Raw genomic sequence first — 27,540 nt, 5'->3', positions numbered from 1 at the left:
AATTTAGTTAAATTTACGCGAAAAATTTATTAATTCACCAAACTCAAAATAAACGTTAAAAATACTGATAATAATACGTAAATTGTATGGATAAAATACGTTCGTATTTTGGTTAAAATAACGTAAAATTTGCGTTATTTTAATAAAAATAAGCGTTAAAAACACGTAAATATTCATGGTGAAAAAAACGAATTTATATAACCGAAAAAAAGCGTAAATAGTTTGGTTAAAATAACGTAAAATTCACGTTAGGAGTAGTCCCTATAGTAAAAATAAGCGTTAAAAACACGTAAATATTCATGATAAAAAAAAAACGATATGTATATAACCAAAAATAAACATAAATAGTATGGTTAAAATAACGTAAAAAATACGTTAAAAAAGCAACCTGCTAGGTTAAAATAACGTGAAAAATTGGTTACGAAATTCACCTTAGTCAAAATAAGGGCAAAAAATTGTCATTTTTACGTTAAAAACAACCCAAATATTAACGTTTTTTTTAACTAATTCGAGACTACCACTTGAAACGGAAATAAAACGTTTTGAAAAAACGTCTTTTTGCTCCAAATCTTGTGGCATTTTAACGTTATTTTCATGTAATTAATACTTATCTCTGCTGCATGGGAAGTAACAAAAAATATTTAAAAATAATTTTGACTAAGAGCGGATGAGAGGACAAGTAGCTCTTTTACTGTAAACCTTCTACACTTTCGTGCGAGATCTTCGGAATAATTCCTTTTATTCTTTCCATTATTCTTATTTAAAAATTGCTCAGACCATAGATATTTATGGAAATTTAGCAAGATTTTTTTAGCGTTGTATAAGGCTCAAAATATTAGCTTGGAGAAAAACCGCTTTTTAACAATTAAAGCAATTATTAAAAAATCATGATAAAGTATAGTTAAAAATAAAAGAAATGTCATAATTCATAAATGTAAGAGCTCCACGATGATAAATAATTTTTGCATGTAAACCAAATTTGAAACCAAAATTTGATAATTTCTCTTTTTTTACACATGGCATTTAACTATAAGAAACATAGAAATCTATTTGCATATTTTTCTCATTTCAGTTTGCTAATTTTCCACCGAATTGTAGTAAACAGTAAATGAATTCCCACCGTTTCTTAATATATTTTTTTAAAAAAAATAAGATTAATATCACCAATAAATTGCAGAGGAAGGGAAATTACAATGAACACGCAAAATTAAATGTTTCCAATTTCGCACGAAACCATTTATCATTTCCAGAATCGAGCTACACACTCTGATTGGACTTCAGATAAATGAAGCATTTTCAATTTTCTCAAAGAGCTTTTCGCAATATTGAGGTATTTTTATTGGTTCATTCAGGAAGGACTGGAGATTATTTCGTAATATCTAGCATTCGAAAGAGTGTGGAAACGTAACTTAATAAATAAAATAATCGGTAATTTTCCATACAGTAGAGAATATCGATTTTTAATTCTCTACGGCCAAGCCTCGCCGGACATGTGATCCTTCCTCCTTCTACCATACACCTGTTAGGATGGGCCGTCGTGATTGGATAGAAAGCACTGGGCTGTCAGAGGCACTTAGCACTTTCATTTTAAACAGCCTTTTTACCCACACTTCAGTTAGTATTTATGAGCCATGTTTGTTCGGTCGAGAAGATAGATATGTCAATATGGTATCATGTTTGTTTTTTCCTGGTTGCATATTTATGAGATTGATACATGTAAACATAGCAAGAAAAATTCCAAAGAAAAAAATGTAAGTATTGGAATTTTCCAAGCATGAATTATTGTTGGCATATCCTTGAAAGTTTCTCAAAGTTTGATGGTGCTGAAAAGAATAAGTGGCTTTTTATAGGCAGCATAAGCTAAGCATTCCTTCGTATAAATTTTGATCCCTCTACTAATTCAACTTCTCAAAATTTATGTCCTAGGAAAAGCTCATACAGAAAAGCACGCTTAATCCGACTTCCTCGGGATCAGGGATGTCTCGAAAGATTTAAATAATCCAGTAATTGTGCCACATTTTATAATGTTTTTTTTAAATGTATCAGTAATAAACTATGAGTAAGATTAATCGAAATAAGTAGCGGCAATAATAAAAGTTAAAAAAAAAATTTTGTATTTTCTTTAAAAAAATTAAGGAAACAATATGATAAAAAATTCAACACATTTTTTTCTTCTTTTTATTGTCATTTTCTAGATCCTAAATTCAGGACTAGCAATAGCAACAGAAATTTGACTACATCAGTTTTTTTTTCTTTTTTTTTAAATCCGTCGTTGAACAACCGATCCATTTTTGGGTTTGCGACTACTCATGTTCAACTCCGTTGCCCTGTAATTTTGAACCAATCCAGAAGAGACGGAAACTTCTGGATCAGTACCCCCAGAGGTATTGATTTGTTATTGGAACACGGAGGACTTTGAGACTCGACAGATTTAGCTTGCATCAGTCACCATTTACAGCATGGGAAGTCTTCGGCAGGCCTGGGATTGAATCCAAGAATCTTGGACATGAGCCCAATGCCCTACCAACCCGAAGCTAAAGAGAATAGAAGGGCTGGTTCACTCCTTTGAAGAAGCTCTCGCAGCGCCAATCCTCCGATTTTCTCTAGTGACGTCACTTTGGTGCAAAGCTCGCACTTTTACTTCAAGAACGGAGCGTTCGGCCTTACTAGCTCTCACAAATATTGGAGCATTTCTTTTTGCGAGACATTTGTTATTTTCTATAATGACTTTCCTCAGTTTTTGCAGAGACTTTACAAGAATTTAAAACTATTATCGAAATGCCAGTTTACGCGATTGCAACTTGAAAAATTATGATAGAAAAATAGAAGGAAAAAATATAATTATCCGCTTGTTCCCTAAAGTAAATGAACAACTACGTAAAGAATGGATTCCGAAATGACGCAGTTAATATAAAACAGCAATACGTTTATTCTGTCGCTAAGAACTTTTATAAAAATTCATTATCTAAATCAAAACCGCCTCGTTACTTCAAAAAGAAAGGCAGGTGAAAAAAAATTGAAAAATGGATTAAGTCAAAGAAAATTAAAATGTAAATAGGAAGTAAATATAAATAAAATATATAGTATATAGTTGGAATTCTCCTAATTTCATAACATATTTTTTAATGTAGTTATTCTAAATATTTATGATTTTTTTAAAAAAGTATATTCTCTTAAATTTCAATATCTATAAATTATATCATCGTAAATTTAAATATCTATAAACAATTGTAAAATTTCTAATGTCATTATGAACCTAAATTATTATTTTGCTTCAGTAATTAGCGTTTGAGGTTGATGTTTCCTAATGATTAAGTATGAACAAATTGCTATTAACGGTATATTTTAAAATCAGGGATTTTAAATTTAACTCAACTTATTGTTATAAAAGAATATGTAGATAAAAAAAGTGTCGATATATGCTTTCATTTTTCTTAATAATTAAAGTTAAAACTGAACTCTTTAAATTAAAGTATTTATAGTGTCATTTTCGCCAACTAGTAAAACATTTTTATAAGTTTAAAATGGTATTTTTTTTAATATAATGGCCAAGAAAGTTTTTTTTTGAACTATGTTTATGAACTGAAATAATGCGTTAATTGCGTAAAATTTGAAAGCTAACAAGCAGAAAAAGTCTAACTTATTTTTACAAAGAGAAAGAGATCAAAGTTATCATAATATCTTAGCTTGTGATCTCCGAGATACAGTGACGTCATGAGGAGGGAAATCGTCTAAGAGCGGAGTGAACTACCAACCAGGCTATGCCGACCCCTTGGTAACATAAAGAGTAGTCGGAGGGGTTATTGCTAAAGTGGAATGTTGCGTGAATGAGAGTCGGATAATCGAGGTATATATGTTTCAGAATGTAATACAACTATTTCGAAAAGTTTTTTTCTACAGTTGAAACAGTTTATTTAATTCAAATAGTTCAGAACATGACCAGGCTATCCCGACCCCTTGGTAACATAAAGAGTTGTCGGAAGGGATATTGCATAAGTGGAATGTTGCGTGAATGAGAGTCGGATAATCGAGGTATATATGTTTCAGAATGTAAAACAACTACTTCGAAAAGTTTTTTTCTACAGTTGAAACAGTTTATTTAATTCAAATAGTTCAGAACATCACCAGGCTATCCCGACCCCTTGGTAACATAAAGAGTAGTCGGAAAGGATATTGCATAAGTGGAATGTTGCGTGAATGAGAGTCGGATAATCGAGGTATATATGTTTCAGAATGTAATACAACTATTTCGAAAAGTTTTTTTCTACAGTTGGAACAGTTTATTTAATTCAAATAGTTCAGAACATGTCCAAAGACTTTCATTTAAATTGCATAGGATTACGCTACTTGAATGCATATTGATTGCATAGGAAAGGTCTGATTATAATTTCAATGCCGATTCTGATTATAATTCAAATGTACAAATGACATGAAAAACAAATGTATCAGGTGCCCCCCCCCCCTAAAAAATGATGACATTATTTGTATTAAAAATGTTACTCAGCCTGAAAACAAAAGTAACAGATACTCGTGCAGTATTCTATTTGTCTGACAGACAACGGAAGACATGGTTCTATAGTTTTTCTCATCAGCCAGTCAGCTAACACACTGGTGTTCATCAAATTTTGAATCTGTAGAATAGGATATTAAGCAGGATTCTATTGAGTATGTTACAGGGTTCTATTAGGAAATATATGAGGTCTGTAGAATCGAAATATATTTTTCAGGGTTCGCGTGATCCTCAAAATTTAAAAAAATAATTTCAATAAAAAGGTAAGGAGATCTTTCAATTGGATTTAATCGTATAATTACGAAACGAAAATGAATGAAAACTGTTAACGAACCCAAAGATTTTGTACCAAATTTATTTATTTGGAGATATTGAGATTGGTGGTGAAGACTAATTTACGAAAATACATAAATACACCACCTTTTCTTACGTTTGCTAATTTTTTAGGAACCCTATTATCCTTGATGTGTCATTATATATTAATAAAAAGTGGCATCTTTCCTAAAATTAATGATGAGATAGTAATGATTTTGTATCATCATTGCACTAAAATATTCATGCGCGCTTTACTCAAGAACAAAGTTTAGAATATATATATATATATATATCTATANAAGGGATGTATACGGCAAAATAAATAAATAAAAACACGAAAAAAATTAAGAAAAACAATAAGCTTCATTTATTGCGCATAACCTGCAAGCAAATAGCAGTTTTTAAGTTTTTTACGAGCTAAAATCCATGAAAATGCAGTAACAAATATTTATATATAATTATAATATATATATATATATTCCTTTATTTAAGCTGAGTTTGCATTATTTTCCTTTTCCTTGAAAATTAATTTAACAGAACTTTATTTAATGAACGTTTTAATATAATTTACTAAAATATCATCGTTTAAATTTTTTTTTAAAATTTCTTATAAATTGCTTACTAGCACTTTAAAAAGTATTCAATTATTATTAGATTTTCGAAATTCTTATATTTATTTACGTCTAACTTTTATTATCTCATAAAATTATCATAGGTAATTTGTTCTAAAACGTAAGTAAACTGTTTTCTTTTTCATTTAAAAAATTTAATGCTTTATTATTACTTATTCAATGAGATAAAATTAAAGAAAAAACAATTTAATTTGTTGCCAACTGTAGCTTAAATAAGTGGAAAGATTGCGATAAAATTACATCACTTCATTATAAAACAATTATGAATTTTAAAAATAAATTATTTTAATTTATAAATAATTACGACTCTAAGATTCAAGTTTTAATTGATTGAGTAAAAGTTTACATGCAGTAAACAATACATAAAATCTTACAATTGACTATTATCATTATTAATATTATTTAGTATTCAAAATTAATTCTATTAAGTTAAATAAAATGTTTGAAAATAGTAACAAACAATATGCTTCAAAACTAAATGAAACATTTTATCATGTTGCATTTTAGAAAAAGTATGATATGTAAAAACAATTCATACAGACTTATTTATCATTTGAATTTTTTTTTTTAAATATATTCCTTCAATATGTATTAGTATTTAAATGCATGAATATGAGAGAAGTTTTTGTCAAACTGCGTAAACTCTTTAAGAATATGAGAATTACTCCTACTTAATCATCATAACTCAGTTCGGGGTACAATACAAAAAATAAAACATTTCATTTTTTAATAAAAAGTATTCGAAAATGTACTTGCAGACAAAAATCAAAGGTTTTCAAAAGAGTTACTAAAAATGACCTAACACGTAACACTAATAGACCAATAATTTAAGATTTATTGTTTCTACTTTATTTTAAGAAATAACTAAGGTCTAGTGATTCTCCAAAAAAGATTAATTTCCAAAATACTTGTTTTGACTCTAATAGTATGTTATCTAGTGGTTGTTGTCAGAAATAGTATTCTTCACAACATTCTTTCTTTGCTAGATTTTCCAGAACCTTATCTTCTTCTCCAATTAGACCAAGTTAGTTCTTACTGTCTTATCTCACCTACAATGTCATATTTCAGACTAAAGATGATAAACAAGTGTAACTAGAGAAGAGGAGGAAAATAGATTCCAGAAGATTCCCATGGCTTTAATCTCTCTATTGTTAGACAATTTGTATGGATATGAGTCAATATTATTTATTTTCACAATGTCACCGTAAATTTGAGTGCATATATATAATGTATATTAGTCTGTTTTCAATTTAAAATAGAATAATTTCAACCTGAATTTTTTTTTATGCAATACTTTAGTAAAAAACGATATTACTTCATGAAAATTGTATTTATTATTTTTTTACTGATGCACTGTTTAAAAAATCAGAGAAAAAAATGGCTAAATAATAATTTATTTATTATTTTACCATATTCAAATAAATTAGTCAAATAACAACAAATAATAAGGTGTTCAAACTGTTAACTGTAAGAAAAACCGTTTATTAACTGCTTTCACCTAATACTGCGAAACGACCAGAATTTTATAGCACCAAATAGGCCTATCTAATAAAGTCCAGTCAGTTCCATGCAACTGGATACATATTGTAGCCGAGAGAGGTAATCTGTCTGACTGACAGAGCGAGGTTCAAGTCTCAACCTTTACACCGTTACATTTCTTCCATTGGCTCAAACACATGAAGAGTTCTCAGTGTCCTGCACTCCACTATTTGTGGTTCTAGATTATTAGAATACAATAATCTCATTCTCGCATAGATGGCAGCACCATAATGCAGCTAAGCACCAAAAAGTCTAGTATTTCCCATCTCTTACGATTAGTGAAACACATTCCACAGTTCATTTGACAAAACACAACTCAAGCGTAATCTAAATCCAATGTTAATTACCTAACGAAAAGACTAGCTGAAATGCCAAGTAAAACTTCTTTTTTACTTTTTTTAAGCCATTCTAGTTGTAAATGATTAAAAAGAAACGCACAGTTTTATGTTCATAGTTTTTAAACCTTATTAATTGTATACGGTTTCAAAATAGTAAAGGTGAAAAATGTTTTTTACAGTAAACTTTACGGTTAATTGGATGAGCAGACTGTTGCCGGTTATTTTACAATAATTTTAGAATGAAAGTTCCAACGGCGTAGACTATTTTGATGCAAATTATCTTATGAACGTATTTTAAAACAGTTAGTATAACTTTAAGTGCAGAGGCTATGTGACACAGTGCTTGTTTAATTAAATTGGACCAACGGCAGTTAAGTCTTCTTTGAAAAAATTTAAACGCTATTTTAATGGGATTAACTTCTTACCTGAGAGACACCCATAAAACTAAGGTGTTGCAAATCTTTTCCTAAAGTGGAGAAAGGCGATTTTATGGATTATGTGTAGAGTGAACAACAACAAAAAGATTAACTTTTAGTAAAGTTTGATCTAATGATCGTACTTCCTTGTATCAGAACTCAATTTGTATACATCGAGAGCCAACCCTTAACTAGGCAAATTATTTTGTGCAGTTGATATTTTCAGTTGCGAAATCAGAAATAAAACGTACTTTTTCTAAATAAACATATCTTTTTTACGACCCATTTGGATTGTTGTCCTTCAAAGTATGAAAATAAGCAGCAACATGGAAAAAAATAGTTCAAGTAGGAGAGAAGGTGAAAGTTTAGGCCATTTCTATTGATTTCACTTTTAGCATTTATCCCCATTCTCTGAAACTAACGAAGAGAATAAAAAAGAAATTGCATACAATTATAAAACTTGTTTGTTTCAAGCTATTTCCATGTGAACGACAATTTTTAATAATTGTTTATTATTTCTTTATTCTTATTAATAATTAATAATAATTGTTATTATAATTATTTATAATAAATATTTATTTTAACTATAATTATTATAAAAATTATTTATTATAATTAAAGCAATTATGATAATTATTCATTATAATTATAATTGCAATAATTATTTTTTATTATAATTTTATAATAGTTGAAATAATTTTAATTGCTAGAAAGACAACTTTTGACACCAATTTAATCACCATAATTTACAATGATAAAATCCAAAATTGGAAGAGAATAGATCTATTAGTTAAATAGTTAAGTTCTATTAGTTAAATAAAAGCTTAAAATTATTTTTTCTGTTAGATGCCGAAATACCAAAATTTGAAGTTAACATTGATAGCTTTCAACTACTCTCTTATTTAAATTAATGGTACCATGTGTTGTAGATTGCAGCTACTATCTTTACTATTTAGAGGGTTAAAAATTTAAATCCGAATAAAAACAGGTTTTTATTCAGAGAAAGTATGTTTTCGTGTCTGACTCAACTTAAAGATCTGTACAAATTATGTAACATATTTAAGATTAGGCCCTCAAACCATTATGACTGAGTCCTAGTATATAAGAATACGATTGTTTGATCTAAAGTTATTGAAAGCGTCCATTTTTTTCTTCTTTTATATACACAATTCACTCTTAAAATGCGGCAGGTGTTGGTATGATTTTACATGGAAAAAAAACCTTTTTTGTTTTTACTCAAAATTCGCTATTGTCATTCCATTTGCCATGAGAAATGTAGATTTTTAAAATGCGTAATTGGCCTCTCTCTCTGAACAAAAAGCAATGAATAGTCCAACAGTTTTTTTCCCCTGCAGGAGTTAAATACACGTTACTGTATGTTATTTATCTTTTACTATACAAAGTAAAGATAATTATTTTCGTAAGAGATGCATGTTAATCACAGAATTTTATGGATTAAATAAAAACACTGCCCTAGCCTGCCATGTGGTCAGGGCCGGATTAACCTATAGGCACACTAGGCACGTGCCTAGGGCCTACGAAAAACTTGGGAGAAAAAAATTTGTTGACAAAAATAATTTAGCTTTAAAAATAACATGTGTATTTTGCACAAAATTATGAAGATACAAATAAAAATATAATATTTTTCGGTAATAAATTATTTTGCAGAATCTTATGATCTAATATATTACTTTTATGGATTCAACGAAATCTTGTATTATGCTGTCGAATTCCAAACTACGCAAAATGTCGTATTCAATAGACATAAGTGCGAGCGATGCCAAATGATCTTGATTCATTGTTGAACGCAAATAATTTTTTATCAATTTTAATCTGGAGAAAGATCTTTCTCCTTCTACATTTGATCCAAGAATCGACAAATATATTCTTAATGCAATGTGAACGTTAGGAAAAGTATTCACAAGTTTATCTTTAATTTGAGCCTTCAACATTTCTTGTGCAGATTTATGTTCATACAAATTTGAAAATAGTAAAAATTCATCTACAAAGTTTTCCTTTAAATCGGATGAGTGAATTTTCACCAAATTTTGCGCTTTTAGTTTAATCTCAGATTCTGACAAATTTTTGTGCACAAGAAAACCGAAATCATCGTACAAATCACTGTAAGCTTTACGCCTTTTAGTCATTTCTGAAATTAATACATCTAAAATGGCGTAATACGTTCCTGACAAAAACATTTGTCTTGGATTCGAGTTTGAAATTACTTCTTGTTCTTCTGTTTCGTCGAAAAATCTCTTTCGTTTTCGTGTTCTTTTTATTTTATATTCAGTATTCGGCAAATTTCACTGATTTCTTTGCTGGTTTGTTGTTGTATTGTTGACGTGAAGTGTTTACATAGTTATCGATCGAACTAATCATAATGGTATTATCGATATCAACTGCAATATCGGCAGTATGTCGGTATTGCAGATAAAGTTCGATAAACAAATTTGTAAATTAAAATCCATATTAATAAAAATGTTTAAAAAAATATGCAAGAAAATTTTAGCATATATTTTGAAAAGAGGGAGGAGTGGGGGAAGGAGGGGAGGGTTTAAAAACGGCTATGCCAGGGCCTACGAAAGGTATAATCCGGCTCTGCATGTGGTTGAAAAAATAACATAAATACCTCATGGTAGATTCCGAGAAAGTGGCTAGACACCTATTTTCTTTCGATTGCTAATGCTATGAATGCTAAAATAGAATTTCAAAAATACTGATGAAACATAATTTAATTTTGAAAAAATATCTTTTGTAATTAGTAGCTTATTATGCAAAAATACTAAATATAAAAAAAATCACTTTTGAATTTCTTGTCATTACGTTGATTATTCTATTGCACGGCAGTATAAGGAATTATACTCTTCCTAAGTTTTCAAATGTTTCTACATTTATGATTTAGATAGTTTTTGATTTATTCTTATAATATGCTGTAATGCCGCAATTGGCATTACATATTTTCTACCTTTTAAAATATCTTTAATTACTTAAATTTATTTTTCTAATCATATTAATCGAATTATATTTAAATTAAATCAATACGTTAATCTTTATAAAAGCGAGCATAAAATATTTTCTTAATTTCTTATCGATCAATGTAACGGCTAACTTTTTATTTCAATATCAATGCAGACTCATTAATTCACTGTCACGCCTAATAGAAAACAACAAACTCTTTATCATTTATTTCTTACTGCAAATATGTTTCAGTTTCATGGTTATAATAATTCTCACAGTCTTGTTGGCGATTCGCGATCGCCAAAGTATTTTCAAACCTAATATTGATTATGCGGGATTGGCTTTATTTTGGCTATGTTATATTTCAATAGTTCACCAATCTCCTCTCCATGCTTCTGTGATATTCATTTACTTTCAATTTCAAATTTGCGGCCCTTTCGAACCTCCCAACCATTGAATATCATTGATGGCAATAAATCTCTAGATGTAAGAGAATATTTTATCCCGTTAACGGATTTTCTTTATGATTTGTGTATTTTAAATATACTAATTCTTACTTTAATAAATCAAATTTTTACTTATTCATCTTTTTGGAGATAATATTTCAACCACCACTATATGACGATCACCAACATCATATATGCAGTTCAGTGCATTTTCTACTTGCATGAATATATTATAATTATAATTATTTTACTATCCACAAAATGGTATTATATTTAAAACTAATTAGGATACGTTGTTTTGTTATATCTGTATGTTTCAAACCTTTTATCTATTATCTTATTTTCTTAATTTAATTTTCCATATTATTGTGTTCTTTTTTGAACGCAAGTAAATAATAAGCAATTTTATTCTGCATATACTTGAGTATATTTTTTTCAGCTAAACATTTCATATTATACTGAATAATTTAAAATGACTTTACTAGATTTAAATTGAAAAGATCTAAAATACAGTGTTGTTAAAGTGAAACTTCAAAGCTATACATTAATTAACCTTTATAGGGATAATTATTGTTCAATTACAATAGAGCATAGTCATTATTCAACTCTTTAAATAATTGGAACTAAGGTAGATAGTACATGCCTTTGAATATCATCATATGCGTGTTAAACGAAGAATAGGTGCCATGTTTATGTCCCTACTTATGCAAATTTTCTAATCAGTGTATTCAACACTGGGATTGAAAGTGACACGAAATGAAGGAATAATTAATGATTTCTACCCAAACTTCCTTTCAGAATATTATTTTCTCCCTTAAAACAACTCTTGAACTTAAGTGCCGCTTCAAAAAAGTGCAAGATGAGAACATTCATTTTCATTAAAGAATGAATTCATTTAGCTTCAAAAGATATTATGAAAAAGTTTAACTTAATCAAGATATTGTAAATCTTAATTTATAAGTATAAAACATCAATATGAGTTTAAAACAAACGCTTTTAAAGAATAGACAACTTAATAAACATTTAATAAAGGTACATGATAAAATTATCCATTAATTTTTTTCTCATTGTTGATTTAAATGTGTAATCATCAATAATTAATAAAATTTTCTCATCTTATAATGGGTAAGTAAAAAATTATTTGACCAATCTATTTAAATTTTCATAAACTCATAGCTATCCAGTTTCAAATCAGTGAACGAAATGTTTTTAAATTTTAAAGGAAATTTCATAACAAAAATTTTAAATGAAACGCTTTCGATTCAATCATAAATTTCAAAACAACAAATATTTCTTAAGGATTGCATTTATTTTTTTCAAAATTTAATTTTATTAAGAATATCAGAGCGATTAATTAATTACCTCGTTTCAAGGAAAAAGTAGTAATGTATGAGAAATAATTCTTTTCAATATGCAGTACACATCAAAAAACAAAGTTTGCTAATATCACTAAATTAAAAAAAAAAAAAAAATATTAATTTTAAGAGATGTGTACATTGTTATAAAATATTGTAACCTACTATTTCGCCAGAAAAGTATATGTTTGATATAAAGGAAAAATTCACCGTGAATGGTCACTTACTCATTTGAAGTAAGCTTAGTTTAGAAAATACATCATATGCAGCCACTTAATTAGTCAATCAAATTTGACTAAGTTTTAGAAACTATACACCATCTGTAGTCAATCGATTCGTTTATCAACGTTGGTTCAGTATTAAAAACCACATGATATGCAGTCAATCAACACTGATTTAATTTGAGAAATTTCATCATATGCAGTCAATCAATTAATCAATGAACGTTGACTTAGTTTTAGAAACTACATTATATGCAGTCAATCAATTAGTCAATGAACGTTGACTTAGTTTTAGAAACTACATTATACACAGTCAATCAATTAGTCAATGAACGTTGACTTAGTTTTGGAAACTACATCATATGCCGTCAATCAATTAGTCACTAAACGTTGACATAGTCTTGGAAACTACATTATATGAATGGAAGAACATTAAAAATTAAATATTAGTTATAAGGCAGCCTTTTATAATGATTTTTGGTTAGATCTGTAATTTAAAAAGAAATCAACATCGTCTCGAAAACGAAGATAATTGCCTTTCCTAATCTGATTGTCCCATTAGTTAGCAAATATTTTTTTCTGGTTTTAAAACATTTCTTAGAGTTATAGTTTTTTCACCCTGAGTTGATTAGAATTTTGTACTTTATTTTTCAAGAAACTATGCTACTAAACATTTTGATTTAGTTTAATAAACTATAAGTGGTACCCTTGTATGGTGTCCATATCTTCATTATTTTTGCGTTAGGCAGACAAATTCTTATATTTTTTTAAAATTATAAAATCGCAATGCTAATAAAAGCAATTTATGAAAGCAATTTATGCATTAATAAAAAACTACACAATCGGTTAGAAAAAAAAAGTTCATAAAAAGTATAAAATATTTTAGTTAACAATTGTAACTAATTTTAGATATTCCTTTTTCAGTGTTAACTGTAAATTTGTAGGAGAGATTAATTTGAATTCCTACAACTTAAAATTTCTGATTTTTTCAAGCATGTTCTATAAAGCTGGTTCTATATGCACAACTAAAAAATGAATGGTTCTATATGCACAATTAAAAATGAAATTCCAAATTTGCGCTGATAGTAAAATAGTAAAGCTGTGCTGACCCGATTAACTTTTCATTATAAATTCATCTAATACAGTCCTAATTGAATAAAAAAAAAGATTTTAAGAAGCAAAATATGACATCGATTCTTATTTTCGTAAAATACATATTCTAAAAGTTGATTGACAATATTTGTCTGCTTATAGATAAAGTACGTAAAAATCTTTTTCTCTTGTTTTTAGTCATCTATTTTTGCCGCCCTAATAGCGTAATGGATAGCAAATGCTACAGTTCTTAGTTTGTATTTTCTTATTAATTACTAAATTTAATTAAAATACATTCTAAATGCTCCCTAAGATTAAAATACATTCTAATACTCCCTAAGAACTAAATACTTCCCTAAGCCACTGAGACTCTTTGGAAAAAGAGCCCATGCTTCCCAACGAAGGTAACCAGATTTGAATCCCTGTGATGGCTGGTGGATACAAGTTCGGCTACCATCTCTAAAAATGACTACAATGTAGACACTAAATATCTTCAGTAGTAGGTGAATCATGGGTTAGAATCCGTATTTCTAGTTGACTGTTGGCTGTTTTTGTGATTTTCCTCTCCATGTAACGTAAATGCCTGTTAATTCCATCAAAAAGTCCTCAACAAAATCTAGTTCATCCCCATGTCATTGATCCATGAGTTCCCTTGGTTTCTAGGTAAGGATGAAAATTGCAAGATTACGGAGTTAAATATCAAGCTGAAAACTCAAAAATGGGTCAGCTCTTCTAAGCAGGTAGTAAAATATAAAATACTCTATAAAAATATACAAATTTAATCTCCTTTATTAGAAATCCTATTGATTTCCTGTCTTTCAAAAACCGAACTAATAAAAAAGGATTCTTAAGAAGAACAATAAAATCACCAATAAAAACAATAAAAGGTTTCTAAATGGTGTTCAAAAGCTTAACAGGTTTAAAGGGCATAATTGTTACGTTAGTACACACGTACTTGAGCCATGGAATGCAACAGGAAAGTCAAACAGCGACTTTTAAATTGCTTTTATTGTTTTCAACTCGGAAATTTGTTTCGTTTTACTGACACAAGATTTTGAAAAGAAAGTATATTATTTTGGCGCTCTTTAAATCTACTCACTGTTAGTTGTTAGCTTGAATGAGAACTTTAACCCTTAAAATAATATGATTTTTTTCCCTATCCTTTTTCGCTTTTCACTCTGTTTACTACGTATTAAGGATAAGAAGAAACAAACAGCATTCAAGAGTGAAAAAGTTTCAATAGCTTTTTTCTATGGCAAAAAGCATTTCGAAAACACCTGTCTTTGTAATAAAAGGTTTTTCTTTTCTCCTTGTAGAAAAAAAAGACTACGTAAATCGAACTGAAGTGTTGTGGTAAACAGATTTTGTCCTCCTGAGGATACGATTGTACTTTTTGAAACATTTTTTTGTGTCGACTGTCGCGCGTGTTTTAAATTTATAAAATATTTTAGCATATAGCGTACTTGTTTATTTTGCTTTTGATACAGTTCTTCTGACTAGATGAGAATCAAAAGTTTGTATTTATTTTTAAATGTATTTCTGATAAATGAATTTACTTTTTTTTAAGGTAAGGAATCATTTTTCTTGGTCGAGTTTAAAGGAAATAAAAAAACGCAATTTCCTTTTACAAGTTGCCCATAAATATGTGGTTGAAAATGGAAGTTTATTTCTTGCCACGAAATCTGCAATCAAAGTATTACCTCTTATAATCTGTGTGACAAATCCGATAATCACAATAAGATGAAGAACTAGACAATGCAAACTAAGAAAAAATAACTTTATTATATTTCTGAAAGCGTGATGAGATGCAGAGGAAAATTTCAATCATTAGCCTACCTAGCATCCTGAGAAATTTGGTTTATTGACTCTTTACTAAACATTGTGAAGAATCGCTAACTTGACTGTGCTTCATATTCAAACACAGCTCCCGTATGAGAAAGAATATATTCTGTACTTGCTTTTCAAAACGAACAAGTTGTAGATATATCAATGAGACGTAAATTATGCTTAGCTCTTCCTTATATTTAAAACTGAATAATTCAATATTGCACATTATCTTTAACTGTGCCGCATTATATATGACTGCCTAATTTACTACGACATAACTCGCGGACATATTAGATGATAGTTACCTTCAATGAGCCGCAAATGATTGGGCAGTAGACTCAATCACGAAAACCTTTGCATTATTAACACGAAAAGGTTTAGCAACTTTTTCGAATTTCACGACAAAATGTCATTGTATCTGATTTAGAGAAAACATCACAGATAACTAAAACTATAACAGGATAAGGATCCATTTTATTTCTTTTAGATAGCCATTTACGACGTAACATGATTTGATCCATTTGTTTGGTGTATAATCAATAACATTTTATGTACGTGCATATTTTTACTCTGACATAGAATCAGGTGATGCTGAATTAAAAAATAAATTAACTTTATGGAATCACCTTGGTTCAATGACAAAGGCTACATTCTTTCACTGGGCAAATGACATTTAGTTTTTCTCTTATATTTAATTAACATTTAATAATTGTGAAACGTCTCTCTATAATTGCATGTTTAAAACTATAAAATTTCTCAGTTTTCCGATTTTAAGGAATCTTTTTATGCCTTTATAATATATATATATATTGTAACGTAAATGCCTGTTAATNTATATATATATATATATATATATATATATATATATATATATATATATATATATATATATATATATATATATATATATATATATATATATATATATATATATATATATATATATATATATATATATATATATATATATATATATATATATATATATATATATATATATATATATATATATATATATATATATATATATATATATATATATATATATATATATATATATATATATATATATATATATATATATATATATATATATATATATATATATATATATATATATATATATATATATATATATATATATATATATATATATATATATATATATATATATATATATATATATATATATATATATATATATATATATATATATATATATATATATATATATATATATATATATATATATATATATATATATATATATATATATATATATATATATATATATATATATATATATATATATATATATATATATATATATATATATATATATATATATATATATATATATATATATATATATATATATATATATATATATATATATATATATATATATATATATATATATATATATATATATATATATATATATATATATATATATATATATATATATATATATATATATATATATATATATATATATATATATATATATATATATATATATATATATATATATATATATATATATATATATATATATATATATATATATATATATATATATATATATATATATATATATATATATATATATATATATATATATATATATATATATATATATATATATATATATATATATATATATATATATATATATATATATATATATATATATATATATATATATATATATATATATATATATATATATATATATATATATATATATATATATATATATATATATATATATATATATATATATATATATATATATATATATATATATATATATATATATATATATATATATATATATATATATATATATATATATATATATATATATATATATATATATATATATATATATATATATATATATATATATATATATATATATATATATATATATATATATATATATATATATATATATATATATATATATATATATATATATATATATATATATATATATATATATATATATATATATATATATATATATATATATATATATATATATATATATATATATATATATATATATATATATATATATATATATATATATATATATATATATATATATATATATATATATATATATATATATATATATATATATATATATATATATATATATATATATATATATATATATATATATATATATATATATATATATATATATATATATATATATATATATATATATATATATATATATATATATATATATATATATATATATATATATATATATATATATATATATATATATATATATATATATATATATATATATATATATATATATATATATATATATATATATATATATATATATATATATATATATATATATATATATATATATATATATATATATATATATATATATATATATATATATATATATATATATATATATATATATATATATATATATATATATATATATATATATATATATATATATATATATATATATATATATATATATATATATATATATATATATATATATATATATATATATATATATATATATATATATATATATATATATATATATATATATATATATATATATATATATATATATATATATATATATATATATATATATATATATATATATATATATATATATATATATATATATATATATATATATATATATATATATATATATATATATATATATATATATATATATATATATATATATATATATATATATATATATATATATATATATATATATATATATATATATATATATATATATATATATATATATATATATATATATATATATATATATATATATATATATATATATATATATATATATATATATATATATATATATATATATATATATATATATATATATATATATATATATATATATATATATATATATATATATATATATATATATATATATATATATATATATATATATATATATATATATATATATATATATATATATATATATATATATATATATATATATATATATATATATATATATATATATATATATATATATATATATATATATATATATATATATATATATATATATATATATATATATATATATATATATATATATATATATATATATATATATATATATATATATATATATATATATATATATATATATATATATATATATATATATATATATATATATATATATATATATATATATATATATATATATATATATATATATATATATATATATATATATATATATATATATATATATATATATATATATATATATATATATATATATATATATATATATATATATATATATATATATATATATATATATATATATATATATATATATATATATATATATATATATATATATATATATATATATATATATATATATATATATATATATATATATATATATATATATATATATATATATATATATATATATATATATATATATATATATATATATATATATATATATATATATATATATATATATATATATATATATATATATATATATATATATATATATATATATATATATATATATATATATATATATATATATATATATATATATATATATATATATATATATATATATATATATATATATATATATATATATATATATATATATATATATATATATATATATATATATATATATATATATATATATATATATATATATATATATATATATATATATATATATATATATATATATATATATATATATATATATATATATATATATATATATATATATATATATATATATATATATATATATATATATATATATATATATATATATATATATATATATATATATATATATATATATATATATATATATATATATATATATATATATATATATATATATATATATATATATATATATATATATATATATATATATATATATATATATATATATATATATATATATATATATATATATATATATATATATATATATATATATATATATATATATATATATATATATATATATATATATATATATATATATATATATATATATATATATATATATATATATATATATATATATATATATATATATATTATATTTTATATATATATATATATATATATATATATATATATATATATATGCAGCAATAAAAAGCTTCCGAAATCGGTCAACAAGTTGTTAAAAAATGAGCAATAATTTTACTTCATTGTACTTTAAAGTAATTTCTTCTTGTGCAAAAAAAAGTAATAAAATCAAACAACAAAAAGTTTGGAAAATAATGGTTTTCCTTTTAATTTCTGTAATATTGAATTTAAAATTGAAAAAAATTATTGAAAATTATTAGTTTCCTTTTTTCTTCTGATAGGACATGCTCAAGTCTTGACCGAGTTTAACCGGTTAAGCATTTCTATTAATGTAGGCAACTACTTTCTTGCTCCTTTTCCTTTATTTTTTCTTCCTTCTGTGCATTAAATTGTTTTTTTCGTTTATTTCAATTTATTGGATGCTTATTAATTAGTTGTGTACTTCGGGATTTGTTTTCAAGTAAGTCTTGTATTCTTATGTAATAGTTTAGATTTTATTCCCTTGTATTAGTTTTTTGTATCGTATTTTCTGGACCTTTGGGGTACAGAGACACTTGTAGTGCTCTCTCGATAGAAAAGGTTTTGCATTCCGGGGCTGGTACCTTCGGTCAGCTTCGTTTGTCATATTTTTCAATTCTTCATTTTTATTGTTTTTATTTATATATTATTTTGGAACCCACACACATCTTCCACCTTTCAAAACACTCCTGGAATCCATTTTTTTTAGAAGTCTTTCAGCTGCTTCGTCGCATTTTCGATTATCTCATCTGAATCCATAAAACAGTGTCCCTTCATTTTCTTTTTCAGATGCGGAAACAGGTAAAAATATGCTGCTCCTAAGTTTGGAGGATAAGAAGGGTGTTCCAGAAATGTAACACTGCCTCTGACAAGGTACTTTTTTACAATCAGAGAGCATGTAGTTGAGCACTGTTGTGTAAATCCTTCCTTAGTCAAGTTTTTGCATTCACTTGACTAGCTTTTTGTCAGAGTGTCGTTAAGAAAGCACCATGTCTCATCATCTGTTATAATTTTCATCAAGAATCTGTCATCTTCCTTAGCCATGTCAATCAAATCCCTGCTCATGTTCACTTCCTTTTGTTTAGGTTATGACAATTATGGAACAATGTGCTTATAAACACAATGAATGTTCTTGAAGAAATCTGCAGAATCACCCATTTGATGTTCAGAGGCAATACTATCAATGGATATACGACTTTTTAAACGAGCTTAACATTTTCATCAGCGATGAAGGAGGCCCGAGGATTATTTTCGATGTTTACGCGATCTTCACGAAAATGCTTACACCACTCCTAAACAGCCTGCATTGTTTCAAGTTGCCTTCTTCAGCATCTTGAGCGTCTCAGTAGGTGATTTCTCGAGTCCTTCTTCCATTTAGCTTTACATTAATTAATTTAAAAATTTGGTAATTTAAACATTTAAATTCTAATTTCAAAATTAAATTCATTATTAATCCAAAATGGAATTCATTCTTATTTCAGAATCGAATTCATTTCTAATTTTTTTTTTCTTTAATACAGTCTCTGGCCAAATTATTAGACCCCCTATAAGATTCGATGTAAAATCTTAATTATCACATGATACTATACAGCTTTATTGTTTTTACGCGACTGAAACCAGTTTGCACTTGTTTACGATCGTGTATCAATTGGTTAACATTGTAATGCGATAAGTTAAAAGCAAATAAAAAAAGAAAGTATATAAAAAATCTCCTGAATAAAAACCCATTACATGTATGTTTAAATATTAAAGTATAGCATATAAACTTGTGAAAAACATGCAATTATAAAAACACTATAGTGCTCCTAATAATTCGGTCTAATTATTATAATTTACTAATATATTACCTGATATAATAAATATTCTATAATTATACAATATATCATCTAATTTCTCCTATTGTAGAATTTATTTAACCAATTGATACACGAACCGATTTCAGTCTCGTAAAAACAATAAAGTTGTTGAGTATCACCTGATAATTAAGATTTTACATAGACTCTTATAATGCGTCTAATATTTTGGCTGTATAAAATATTCCTAAAATTCTTCAATACATCAAAACATATTTCCTAAGGTGCTGACATAAACACTCGCATAACTTGCTTTAAGTATATTAATCAGTCAAGGACATAATTTGAACTATTATGAAAGTTAATATGGATTCCATAATTTAATAATTATTAAAAAGAAAATTTTATTTTGAATGGTTAAATAGTTGCTAATTGATAGTTAAAATATTTGCTGAAGTGGTTTCGTTAAGAAGTACTCAAAAAAATAACAATTAATCCAATTAAAAGGAATAATTTAAACAACTTCATAATTATTTTAACTTCACATAAATATTTTCACTTAAAAATACTTGTCATATAAAAACAGTCATATTTCCCACTTTTTAAGCTTAATAAAATGCTCTGATAAGCAATCTAATTTTTTTTAGTTTCTCTGAATATTTTTCATTATCCTCATAAATTAAAAGCTAAAAAAAATGCTATGTTAAGAACAGCAATTTCTTTTCTTTTTCATTCTGCTATTGTTTTCAATTATCCTTGCAAATGAATTATTTAAAAAAAGAATGCTTTTTTGGCCACTTCAGATTTTTTTAATTGTATTGAAAGTACTGCGGATTAAATCGCATCTTTCATTAATTTTGAAACAAACTTTTAGTTTTAATAAGCAATGTAAACAGGCAATAAATCATATAAATTATGTAAGCAGTAATTGACAGGAAAGCATATTTCGAACTATACTATACAGTATTATTTAAAAAGAAATTATGATGCATGCAAATTCACTAATGCTTACATATATAGCTAAAAATAGAAGATATACAAGAAATAAATATTGAAGTAAGATAAACAGTTTTGTAAAAACTCTTACCCCAAATTTTCGAGGCAAATTTTTTTCACACTGAGACACGACATGAGGGAGTATTTTGTGACAGAGACAAATAAATGAATGGTTTGAAGTAACATGATAAGTTAAATACCATTATAAGTAAAATGATAAGTTAAATAACGTGATAAGTAAAATGATAAGTTAAATAACATGATAAGTAAAATGATAAGTTAAATTGATTAATAAAAAGGTTTTTAAGAGTAATTTTGGAAGAAAAAAAACACCACAAATTCTAAATAGGCAATCAGAATTTTATTGTGCACCGTGTTATCTTGTATAAATTTCGGAAGTGCTTATCTGAAAATAACACTAAAGAATAGTTTGATTTAAATTTGTCACATTTGGAAAAATATACTATATTGCCCTTGACTCTCTAAACGTAAATGAAAGTCAATAACTTTTGGGATGAACGACACTGGGGAACTTATGATTACTTTCTAAATTCTGAGTTAATTCCTGATCTGAAGCAAATAATAACTCATAATGAAATAAATATAGATTTCAAATGTTATTGCTGTTGTCGTAGGCCAAGGGGTGCAATTGTTCTTATTTTCCAGTGGCGCCATCTATGGCCAGGAATTAGACATCTGCCACATCTATACGTCACACTCGTTTAAAGGGCGGATTCATTTCTGCATCCATTTATTCATCAACAGATCGTAATTTTGATATCGGAGAGAACGATCAATCTCCGATTCAGTTTCAAATAGCCGGCCAGGTGACAGAGTGGCTAGCGTGCCTGACTCCGAAGTCAATGGCTGCGGGTTCGAATCCCGCTCTGGGCATGAATGTTTCTCTCTCTCTATGTTGTCTTCTGAATGCGTGAATGTATGAATGTGGCCCACCGTATGAACGGGTATTTGTGGCAGTGTGGCGTTGGTAATGTTGCTCGCCTCCGTGACTTTGGTTCACAGGTGCCCACTGGGTAACGATAAATGAGCAATACTTCTGGCATCTTCTAAGGCGAAGAGCGAAAGTTCAGTGCCTGCCGTTATTAAAAAAAAGTTTCAAATAATATCAACAAATCAAAAGCTTACTAGGAGTTCAACTCAACTAATTAAAAAATAAGAGAATAGGATTCACTTTTATGCACGTCCTTTCTACTTATTTTAAAACAAATGCAACTTTGGCTTATTTCTTCGGGCAAACGTGAGGCAGAAAAAAACTAAACATAGTAGATTTTGCAAATTCCAAGCAATTCATTTTCTAAACTTTAAGGTTTAAGGATATCTCAAAACTGTAACCAGATCTTTATTTAAAAAATGCCTTCATATTGAAATTGTAAAAGTCACAAAATGGAATGGATATAAATTATAATTGTATTATTTTATATCAAACGTTGAAAGCAACAAGTCCATACTATTTTCTGCTAATTACTTCTCAAGCAGTTAACTTCCTTAAAACATGAGTAATACACGTTTATATTAATCATTATTCTGTATAACAGCTATACTTTCCACAGCTTTAAATGTTATTCTAGAGTTTAGAAAGTAGACCCATTCAACGATTATCTTTTTATTCTTTTTATGCATACATCAGTTTTTGCTAACTTCAAAAGTTTTCAAGAAATATGCTGATGCAAGAAAACTGATAATGAACTGATAATGAAAACTGAATAATAATAATTAGTTCATTAATTATAGCATTAAAATTAAACATAAATAAGTTAAAATTACATTGTATACTATCAATATATGGATTAAACAAATCTTTCTGTGTACTCTTATATTGTAAATACATTTCCCGTTAATAGTTTTATTAACCTTCAAAAAGTACGCACTAGATAAAATTTTTATAAGTAGTTGCTAGATGTAAACTGATGTCCAAAAGTCGTACTTTTATGCACATGTCCAGTGAAAACGTATGTTTAACTTTTAGACTATAGTATAAATCTAGAAATGTAAAATATTATAATCTTGCATTCTAAGTTTTGACTTTTTGTTTTTAACTTTTAAATGCCCCTCATGGAAGTGTTTTGAAAAATTATTTTAAAAAGAAATAAGTCATAAATACATTTATTAACTGATCTTTACTAGACTGTTAAAAATTATTTAATGTTATGATAATTATAGATTAATTCTTTCAATCCAACGTGAAAATTTTAATTCATTAATTTATTTCCTATGAACGTGAGCTTTCACACAGAAAAGGTTAGAACTGGACTTAACTGGTAGGATAAAATTGCTTTAGCCGTCAAAAAACATATGTGGAAACTCATAATCAATGATTTTTTAGCATTTTCTTTGGCGTAATGCATTCCATTTTGGAATACTAAAAGCCTTTAGTTCATAGGTTAGCAAGGAATGAGATGACATAAATTGGAAGTTAATTCGATTACGAAATTCAATTCAGAGTAGAAAATTTCCTGCAGCTTTTGCCTAAGCATTATCACATTTTCCTCACTACTGGAGAGAGAAAGTTTTTTTCTCTGAGCGTTTTGTAGATTCCAATAGTTCTCGTAACGTAGCGGCCCTACCAACTGAAATCCAGGTTACTATGGCAACAGCAATCCAATGATATGCACAGCGAGGCGAGAAACCGACAACGTATTGTCAGTATAAAGTAGTTGCCTGCATTTTGTTGACTTTTACTCCTAGATGTATTATTAGGATGACGAAGGTTTTTAGTAAAAGAGGAACAAGTCTTCTATTTAACTTTCCTTCCAGAGTTTAACTCTTGAAAAATCTTCTTTAGCAAATACTATTTTCGACAAAATGATACATTCTAACTGTTGCACGAAGGAATGTTGCGAATAAATGGAAGACTCTTTTGTAAAAAAAAAAAAAAAGAAGTTTCCCCAGTCGATATTTAAAGAAAAATTTAACTTTATAAAATAATCTCGAGCATTGGAATTTCTCTCCAAATATATGGGAGTACTTTTATTCTTGAATTTCTTCCCAGTAAATGAAATGTTTCCAGTTTCACACTTCCTTTATTTTCATCATTTTGAAAAATGTAGCTATAGCTGAACTAAATAAATATCTAATAGCATTACATTATTTATAGGATTTCATACTATATTATTACATGTTCATACTGAAATATATATATANTATATATATATATATATATATACACATTTTATTTTCTGTTTTTTCACACTCTAATCTCTTTACATTTTATTTTCTGTTTTTTCGTATATATTTTTTACTTAATGTGTTCTAATTTCATTTCAATTTTCTTGCGTGCTCCTCACACTATTGTATTCATATACTTCGTTTTGGCTATATTAATACAATATTAGAAAGCACTCCTTTTCGCTGATGTAATCGTGTGGGCTGATGAAGTGATTATATCTTTTCTTTGTTTTGTTTTCCGGATTTTTTTTAAGATATCAAAAATTATATTATTTTAAATACTTTTGAAAAATTATTTTTAATAATTTTCTTCTCTTGCCATTATTTTTTATAATTTTCAATATTTTCTCAATATTTTAGCTTATTTTATGAGTTCTATATACTTGCAGCTTATGCGCAGTTAATAAAACTTATTAATTTTCTTCGTTTTTCTCTTTGTTTTTATTGTGCTATGTTACAGTGATCATATTTAAAGCAGCTTTAGCGCTTGATATTAACTACTATTAAGTTACTTTCGTTTTCCTTTTCTTTCCGCTTTTAGCTCGGTTTTGTTTTTATTGTGCTATATGTATATGGGTGATTCTCACGAAACATGACAATTCGGACCAAAAAATTTCTTCAAATTTAAAGTCTTCAAAATAATCTAAAATTTCTTTTGTGTGCTTCTTTAGCTACACTTATTAATAACTTATAGACAGCAGTTTAGTTTATTAACATTCGCTCGAGAAAAAAAATAAAATAGAAATTCGCCAAATCTTGAATGCCAGGAAAATGACATATTTTCTTAGAAGCTTAAAAAACAGTAATTTTAAGTTAATAGTAAGTAACTCAATTTAAGCCTTTATGTTAGATGGACCATAAATTGCTTAAATTAATTCTTCTTATCCCCTGTAGAAAGAAACAAAAAAAAATTTTGTTGCTGATATGTACAGAATAAAATTGTGTATAATAATCAATCATTAAATAAATAAATAACTTTGATTACATCCAAGCATATTACAATCATACATAAACTAGGTATTAGGTTAATATTTGCTTTCCCTCTTTACAGTAATAGCAGTTAAAAAGAATTTCTGGTAACACTTTAATGTCCTGGCTTTCATAAGCCAGGAAAATGACAGCCAGGATTATGACAAATTCGCCATTTTATAGCATATAACTTTACTTTAATTTAATATTTTGGCCGAAGACGTTTATATTCTACAGAAAACAACAGTATTACTTAAAATAACTCAGATAAATCTATGTAATTTTTGTTATTAATGATATCAAGAAGCCAGGAAAATGACAGCATAAAAACCTACGCACCTTAAAAAATGTTTTGAAATAGATTTTGAGACCGAAAATTGGTTCTTTATTCATGCAACAAGACATGTTCAGATAGGAGGGTATCTAATCAATCTATGATTCCTGGGGCTATCTATTTTGGTTATAAATCACTAAGTAAAAGTAGCCAGGAAAATGACAGATTTTCATGGGACAAACAAATTATTGACAGAAAAAATTATTTTAAACAAAGTATTAGTAAACAATACTCTTTGCGTATATTCTAGAAATGCTTTCATAGGATAAGAAAAAAAGTTAGATTTTGAGAAATGTATGGGAAGTTTTGAAGCTAATTATTATTGGAAATATTGTTTGGGACATGCCAGGAAAATGACATTTTGATATTCAATTAAATTTTTTAAGTATACAAAACAGTCAATGCTAGTGCAAAGTCATTTTAAAATGCTAACAGCA

The 27,540-nt window shown here is 25.4% G+C and overlaps 1 protein-coding gene across 1 annotated transcript in view; it reads right to left on the bottom strand.

Annotated features, from left to right (window-relative positions):
• Positions 1-27,540, bottom strand: part of LOC122270917 (glutamate receptor 1) — a 378,704-nt gene that overhangs the window by 89,706 nt on the left and 261,458 nt on the right. The gene's annotated exons all lie outside the window — the stretch shown is intronic.

The sequence above is a fragment of the Parasteatoda tepidariorum genome, chromosome X1 (assembly GCF_043381705.1).
Source record: "Parasteatoda tepidariorum isolate YZ-2023 chromosome X1, CAS_Ptep_4.0, whole genome shotgun sequence".
NCBI classification, from domain to species: Eukaryota; Metazoa; Arthropoda; class Arachnida; order Araneae; family Theridiidae; genus Parasteatoda; species Parasteatoda tepidariorum.
Note: the sequence above shows the minus strand (reverse complement) of the source record. Positions and strands in the feature narration are given on the sequence as shown.